The sequence below is a fragment of the Corapipo altera genome, unplaced genomic scaffold, assembly GCF_003945725.1.
Source record: "Corapipo altera isolate COAL_440 unplaced genomic scaffold, ASM394572v1 56, whole genome shotgun sequence".
NCBI classification, from domain to species: domain Eukaryota; kingdom Metazoa; phylum Chordata; class Aves; order Passeriformes; family Pipridae; genus Corapipo; species Corapipo altera.
The window spans coordinates 11048646-11055717 of record NW_020884896.1 but is presented as its reverse complement, the minus strand read 5'-3'; the positions used below and the strand labels follow the sequence as shown (position 1 = coordinate 11055717).

The 7072-nt window shown below is 45.2% G+C and overlaps 1 protein-coding gene across 2 annotated transcripts in view; it reads left to right on the top strand.

Annotated features, from left to right (window-relative positions):
• The first annotated feature begins 6255 nt into the window (after positions 1-6255).
• Positions 6256-7072, top strand: part of CCDC186 (coiled-coil domain containing 186) — a 36235-nt gene continuing 35418 nt past the window's right edge. Inside the window, exon 1 of one of the 2 annotated variants that reach the window (XM_027647909.1) lies at positions 6256-6374. The gene's annotated coding sequence lies outside the window, so the exon portion shown is untranslated. The remainder of the gene's footprint in view (positions 6375-7072) is intronic. The other variant, XM_027647910.1, reaches the window with a different exon arrangement.

Here is a 7072-nt window from a genome sequence, read left to right as displayed (position 1 = left end):
GGCCAGGTGTCCATAGCCCAGCAGCAAACAATGTGTACAGCTGCTTGCCATATTTTCTCTGATAAAATGAAAATTCTCTCATGACATCAGTTAGGCAGCCTTATTTCATACAAATTCAGAAATGTGTGAGATCTATGCAAAAGGATGAAATTTGATACATAAAATGGATGCATTTGTATTTTAAAATATTTGCATTGTGCCCTGCAGCCTAGAAAGTACATTACTTCATCTCCTTTTTCCAACCTTGCTTTCATTTGTCCTTTCTCCTTTCTCCTTTCTTTCCTATACAAGTATTTTCCTCTTTTCTTCTTTTAACTTTTGTTTCTCACTCTCATATTTCTATCTACACAGGAAAACATACTTCATCCTCAAGACTGCTGCAGTTATGCTACTACTCAGATATGATCTCAGGTGTTCCCAGTGCTGTGCAATTAAACTTTCAACAAAAATAAATTAGTCTGGTCTATTTTAGTGCCTACATTGTTGTACTTATTATTAAAGTGTATAAAATCAGTGATGGATTTTATTCTTACATGTTCTGTACATCAGGGAATAATTATCTCTGTTCACAGAGAAGTAACTGAGGCACAGCTATTCTGCCTTAAAGACATTTAGAGTCTGGCTATGACAGCATTTCAGTCTAAATCTTCTGTGTTTAAGTCTAGGATCCTGTCTGCCAAACTATTGTTCTAAGCATTCTCAAAGTGCGGAACACATCTAAGGGCTGCTAAGTTTTCTCTAGGTGGTTTAGATACCACCTACCAAAGCCAGAGGAGAGACTCTTCTGGGCTCCAATGAACTACCAGCCCTCAGCTGCAACCTGAGCAGAAGCTGACTGTATCAGAGGCTGCTCTGAAGGCAAGAGGTGAAATTAGGTGGGATTATGTGGGATTTCAGGAAATCCGTCTGCCAAATTGCCCAGCATTGCATATCAGAGTAGGCACAGTTGTACATTGGGAGGTTGCTGGGAAACAGGGTAATCATGATCATACAGCCTTCATTGCCTCCCTGCACCTTGTTCCTCTGTCCCTAAGGTCAGCCCAACAATCCTCATGCCTAAGAAGAACTCTGTCATTCAGACCTCTCTCTTTCTCCCCTTCTCTTTCTCTCAAAAAAAAAAGAAGAAGAAGAAGAATCCCCAGTGCCTGCTGAATCAAACAGTGCTGCCAGTCACAACAGTCTTTTGAAATTACACTAATTAACACTATAAACTGTTCTGGAAGTATATTGACAGATTACGATGAAAAGGCAAGTCAAGAATCCCACTGGAGGCAGAACTTTATCAGCATGTGAATAAGCACAAAGTTTTCTTGCAGTTAAGGCAAATGTTTTGGTTTTGTTTTTTAAGCGTCAGTCATTTGGAACTTTCCATGCCTCAGGATAGTGCAACAAGAAAGGGCAGGAAATGACAGCAGTAAAATTCATTCTAAAAAGAAAAAATAACAGGTCTGGCTGCAGCAATGGAAAAAAATAATAGAACGGTAGAATGCCAGGTCAGGTATACTATGAATACCAGAATACAAGGATCATCTGGTCATCTAGTGGCAAAAGCACACACTAGACAAGATGGCCTGTCCAGGTGAATATTAAAATTGTCCAGCGTTGGGGAATCTACCACTTCCCTGGGGAGATTATTCCAATGGCTGATTATTCTTATTGTGAAATATTTTACTCTTGTATCTAATTGGAATCTCCTCACAAGTGGCTTGTATCCATTACCCTTTGTCTTTTCCATAGGACTCCTTGAGTCTCCATCTTCTTTGTAGCCACCCTTTAAATACTGGAACATGGATAAGGTCTCCCCTGAGCCTTCTTTTCTGATGGCAGAAGAAACCACTTCTCTCAGCTATAGCAAGCTTCTCAGACCTTTGATCATCTTTGTGGCCTTTCTCTTTCCCCTCTCCAGCCTGTCCACCTCTCTTTTGTACAGCAGGGACCAAAACTGAACACAGTATTCCATGTGTAGCCTGGCAAACACTGAGTGGGACATGTACTTCTCTATCTGTGCTGGTGATGTCCTCGTTCATGTAGCCCAGCATCCTGTTGGGTTTCTTTGCCACAGCAGCATCCTGGTTTATGTTGTCCCAGGTGCAAGACCTTACACTTGACCTTGTTGAATTTCATAAGGTTCTTGTTAGCCCATTCCTCCAGCCTATCCATGTCTTCCTGCAGGGTAGCTCTCCCTTCCAAAGTGAAATATAAGTGAGTGTCAGAGGTAACTGAGCACAGTACTGTTAGCATGGAGCCTGATCAGGAGCAACATCACAGGAGCTGCAGGATGTTGATGTAGCTTGCCTGCAATTGTTAGCAAGAGCTTCAGGCTATCCTACACTTAGGTTCTGTAATAACTGTGCCAGTGTGTCATTAGCTGTAGGATCTAAGTGCCTAGGAATTAGCTGGGACACCACTGGGCTACATGCTGAACAAAGGACAGCCCACGCAACATATAGTGAAAATAGTTTTTTCCAGTTATAACTTAGAGCACTTGAGTGATCACAGTCACGCTTAGGATTTACCATGCATAGATCAGACACAACAGTGGTGGCAAGCAGCTTCAGCAGAGGTGCAGTCCTTACCTGACACAGAGAGGGAAGATGGGGTTCCTGGGGCTTTGTGGATGGGGCTCCCTGACAACCCCTGGCAAACTGTGCTTGCTCAGAATAAAATGGTTAGACAATGAAAGCCATTCCTAATGAAGAAAATAATAACTCTTCATGTAATCTTGACATGATGTGAAATGTAGGAATCGAGTCAGCCATCAGTAATTACAGTATAACAGACCAGTGTTCTGACAAATATAGAAGATGGGAGTTGGACAAGCTGGACTGTGCTCCCAACTCCTCCTTGGCAGTGCCAGATATGGCTCTTCATCTGCTGTTTCAGCCACCTCATTGTTTTCCCTTAAAGTGGAGTTGCAAACACTTCTTTAGCTGAAGAAGAAAACGTGTTTGTAAGCACTTTCAGCAAGCAAAGCTATACAAATGCTCTGTATAATTGACAAACTGGACACTGAGCAATTACATGAACACTTACTTTTCTTTTTCTTACATAACAAAGCATGAGCCAAAAGTTAGAACTACAACCTTTTGAATATGTGGGCCAAATTCAGCTTCTGCCTCTGCAATGCAGAGCTTGTCTAGAGTAGAATAGAAGTCTTTGTGTAGGACTGTCTGTCTTTCAGATGGTTAGTTCTCTCACTCAGGAATTGTTTTCCTCAGCATTTGTACATGGCAAATGACAGCTATGACTGGTTAATTAAGAGGTACAGTAATTCATTCTTATTTAATATGAATGCAAGCAGTTTGGGGAAGGGCTCTCACTGTGACATGTCATTATAATTTCCTAAGTATCTGTGGCTGCCTCCTGGGGATAAGATACTCTTTAGATGAAAATGTGACCTAAGCACAGGTATTACAGGAGTCAGAACTGTCAACATCAGTTCTGGTACTAGAGCTATGAGGAGTCTAGCTGAGTACAAAAAAACCCCTTTTCTCCTGCCTTTAAAGAAGAACTCCACTAACCAGGCTCTATTTTCTTAACCTGATTTCAATCCTGCTGAAAAAAAAAAAGTCCAGAATAAAAGGTAAAAATCATCTGAAATTCTGCCAGGTCTGGTGGAACACACTAAACCACACACAATTAGCATCAGTGAGACTACAGACAAAGTGTTCAGCAAGGCAGAAGCGCAGATCTTAGAAGGACGGGGGCCAGAATACATTGATGTCTCTGAAGTTGCCTTTCAATAACTAGAAGACGAAATAAGAAGCATTTGGGGACTGAAATGACTGCTTTCTGGAAAGGGACAATTTTTACTTATCCCTATTCCACACCTGATCTTTTTTGTATTTTTTAATGAGATGGAATGCACAGCATATTATGAGCAAAGCAAGGGATAGACATTTGCCTTTAAAATGGTATTTGGAGGTTAAAGCTGAGGGCACGAGTACTCTCTGCAACCTACTTTCATTTATGATCTAAACTTAATAATGCTTTTAAAGACATAAGCCTGCATATGACTGACTCCTTCACGGCTTTAGAAGTGATGGTAGGACTTTGTTTAGTTACCTGAAGGAGTATTATCTTTCCCAAAATAAAAATTACAGTTATGATAGCACCGAACAGTTTGCAGATTGATTTTCTCTAAAATCCCACTGTTCTTTTTAAGGATCTGTAAAAAGGTTTTGGCTGGGATAGAGTTAATTTTCTTCCCAGTAGCTGGTACAGAGCTGTGTTTTGGATTTCTAACGAAAATAATGTTGATAACAAACTAACGTTTTTAGTTGTTTCTAAGTAGTGTTTACACTACGTCAAGGACTTTTCAAATTCTCTTGCCCTGCCAGCAAGAAGGCTGGAGGGAACAAGAAGCTGGGAGGGAGACGGCTTGGACAGCTGACCCCAGCTGGCCAAAGGGATATTCCACACCAAATGGTGTCATCCTCAGTACAGAAACAGAGGGAAAAGCTGACCAGGGTCTGCTATTTGGGAACTCTCTGGGCATTGATCAGCGAGTGGTAAGCAAGTGCATTGTGCATCACTGGTTTTGTACATTCTAATTCTTTTATCATCATTATTATTAATATAATTATTATTTTATTTTCTGTCACATTAAACTGTCTTTATCTCAACCCACGAGTTTGAGTCTTCCAGTTCTCTCCCCCATCCTGCTGGGGAGGGACACGAGCCAGCAGCTGTGTGGGGTTGAGTTGCTGGCTGGCGTTAAATGACAGGTTTCAAGGGAGCATTTTCTAGGACCCTAAAATCTGCATTTGCAGCTCTGAAATTCCAAATACCTAGAAAGAATATGGAGAAAAATAACTTGCTATAAAATAAGTCTCCTAATTAATGTTTGCAAGTAAAGTTATGCAGCACATTCTGTTTTCAAGGTCATCCACAGTAGGAACTGAAAAAATCATTACTGTTGTGTGATGATTTCATATTTGCAGGTATGTGCATGGTTTTTTATGTATATAAAAATAAATTAGCCAAAATAAAGGAACACTCTGATCTAACATCAAAGTTAGGCTTGCTATGAGTAGGGGATTGTACTAGATACGTTTCTGAGGTCCTTTCCAACCTGAATTATTCAATGATTTTAACTTGCTTTTCTATTGTTATGATTAAGAACTTACTGCAGGAGAGATGCCAGTGCTTATTTTAACTGAGCTGCTTTAGTAAATACAACTACTTTCACTTAACAGCTTGTCTGCTAAGGTATTTTTTTCAATTTATTTTGTATTAAATAGAATGGCATTTATGCCTTGCTCTAGATTCCAAAAAGCTTTGTGTGCCACTGAAAAATTGCTGCTCCCATCTCTGAAATGCAGTTTTTGATGCCTAACAAATTTTTCACTTTTTTTTTTTTTTTTTTTTTTAAATCCAGTCAGAATAAGGAACGAAGTCCCAGCAGGTGTTAAGTGAAGCTGGACTCCGTTTATTAACATCACTGGACTGACTCTTAGTGGCACGTAGGTGCAGAGGGTTTTGATGTCGTGTAGGGGTTGGTTCTGGAGAATGAGGTGCTGTTTACTTAAGGGTGAAGAGATTCTATTAGTCCTTACTTGTGCACTGATCTTGCAAAAAGGAGAGGCGTCTTTGTGACCATCTCTCTGAAAACTCTTGAGGTGAAGAGTCCCTCCTGTACGGCAGGAGGGCTCCTCAGGGCTCTGGATCTTCGGTACCACCATGGAATGCTTGACATGAGATCCCTTGCCCAGAAAGGTGCATGTTTAAATAAGAAGAGGGGGGAAAAAGAACTACAGATTGAAATAATTTTCAGTCACATGCTCTAAATTCTCTACTGTGTGAAATCCCATATTCTGTTGGAAAAGACCTCTGAGATCATCGAGTCCGACCTGTGACCGAACACCACCACGTCAACCAGACCATGGCACCAAGCGCCACGTCCAGTCTTTCCTTGAACACCTCCAGAGACAGTGACTCCACTGCCTCCCTGAGCAGTCCATTCCAATGTCTAATCCCCCTTTCTGTGTGGAAATTCTTCCTGATGTCCAACCTGAACCTCCCCTGGCGCAGCTTAAGACCATCTCCTATATCCTGTAGGACCAGCCTCTTGGAGCTGTTAGCACCGTCAGCGAACGTGTCGTTTCGTGCCCCTGGATCACAGCGGATCGCAGCCTTTCGGGGCGCCGCTGGTCCCGGACCCCCGGGGGCCGCCCGGCCGCTCCCGCCCCAGGGCCCCGCCGATTCCCCCCGGTCCCGCCCCCGCTGCCGGGCCGGGCCCCGCCCGCTGCCGCCGCCATCTTTGTTGATGTGTCAGCGCGCCGGGCCGGGGCGGCCGGCGGGGATCGGCAGCGGAGAGCTGTGCGCCGCCATGGCGGGGCTGTTGTTCACCCTGCCGGCCGCGTAGCGAGCGGGTGAGGGGCCGCGCCGGGGGAAAGGCGGGCGGGGGTGTGTATGTGTATGTGTATGTGTATGTGTATGTGTATGTGTGTGTACGTATGTGTGTGTGTGGGTACTCGGTGGCAGTGCCCCCCAGCCCCGCGGGCGCTGCCGGGCTCCCCGAGGGGGCGGCGCGGGGCACCCGCGGCCGAGGGCGCCGGGGCTTGGGGGACGGGACAGGACGGGACGGGACGGGACGGGACGGGACGGCCCTGCCCGGCGGGGTCGGGGAGGGGGCGGCGCGGCAGTGATCCGCTTCGCTGTCGGCGGACGATAAACCCGGGGGGGACGTGGCCGCGGGGGCGGGGGGAGGAGAGAGGGAGGCAGACAGACAGACAGACAGACAGACTGACAGACTGACAGACAGACTGACAGACTTCCCCCGGGTGGCCGCGGCGGGGCATCTCCCCGTGCGGGTGGGGGCACTGGGCTGGCCACAGGTCCGTGGGTGAGGCACAGGGAGGTGGGAGCGCGGTGACACGGTGGCCGGGGGGTGCAGTCCTGCCTTGACAGCCCCTTCTCAGCCAGGACCTCCGGGCGGGCAGCGCTGGCTCTGGTGCTGGCTCGCAATCTCTTTGTTTCTTGACAGCTTTCTTCTCCACGGTGTTAATTAGGTTGTCCTGTTTCGTTTGGCTGCGTCTTGATTTCGCTGTATGGTTAAATAATTAGGTAA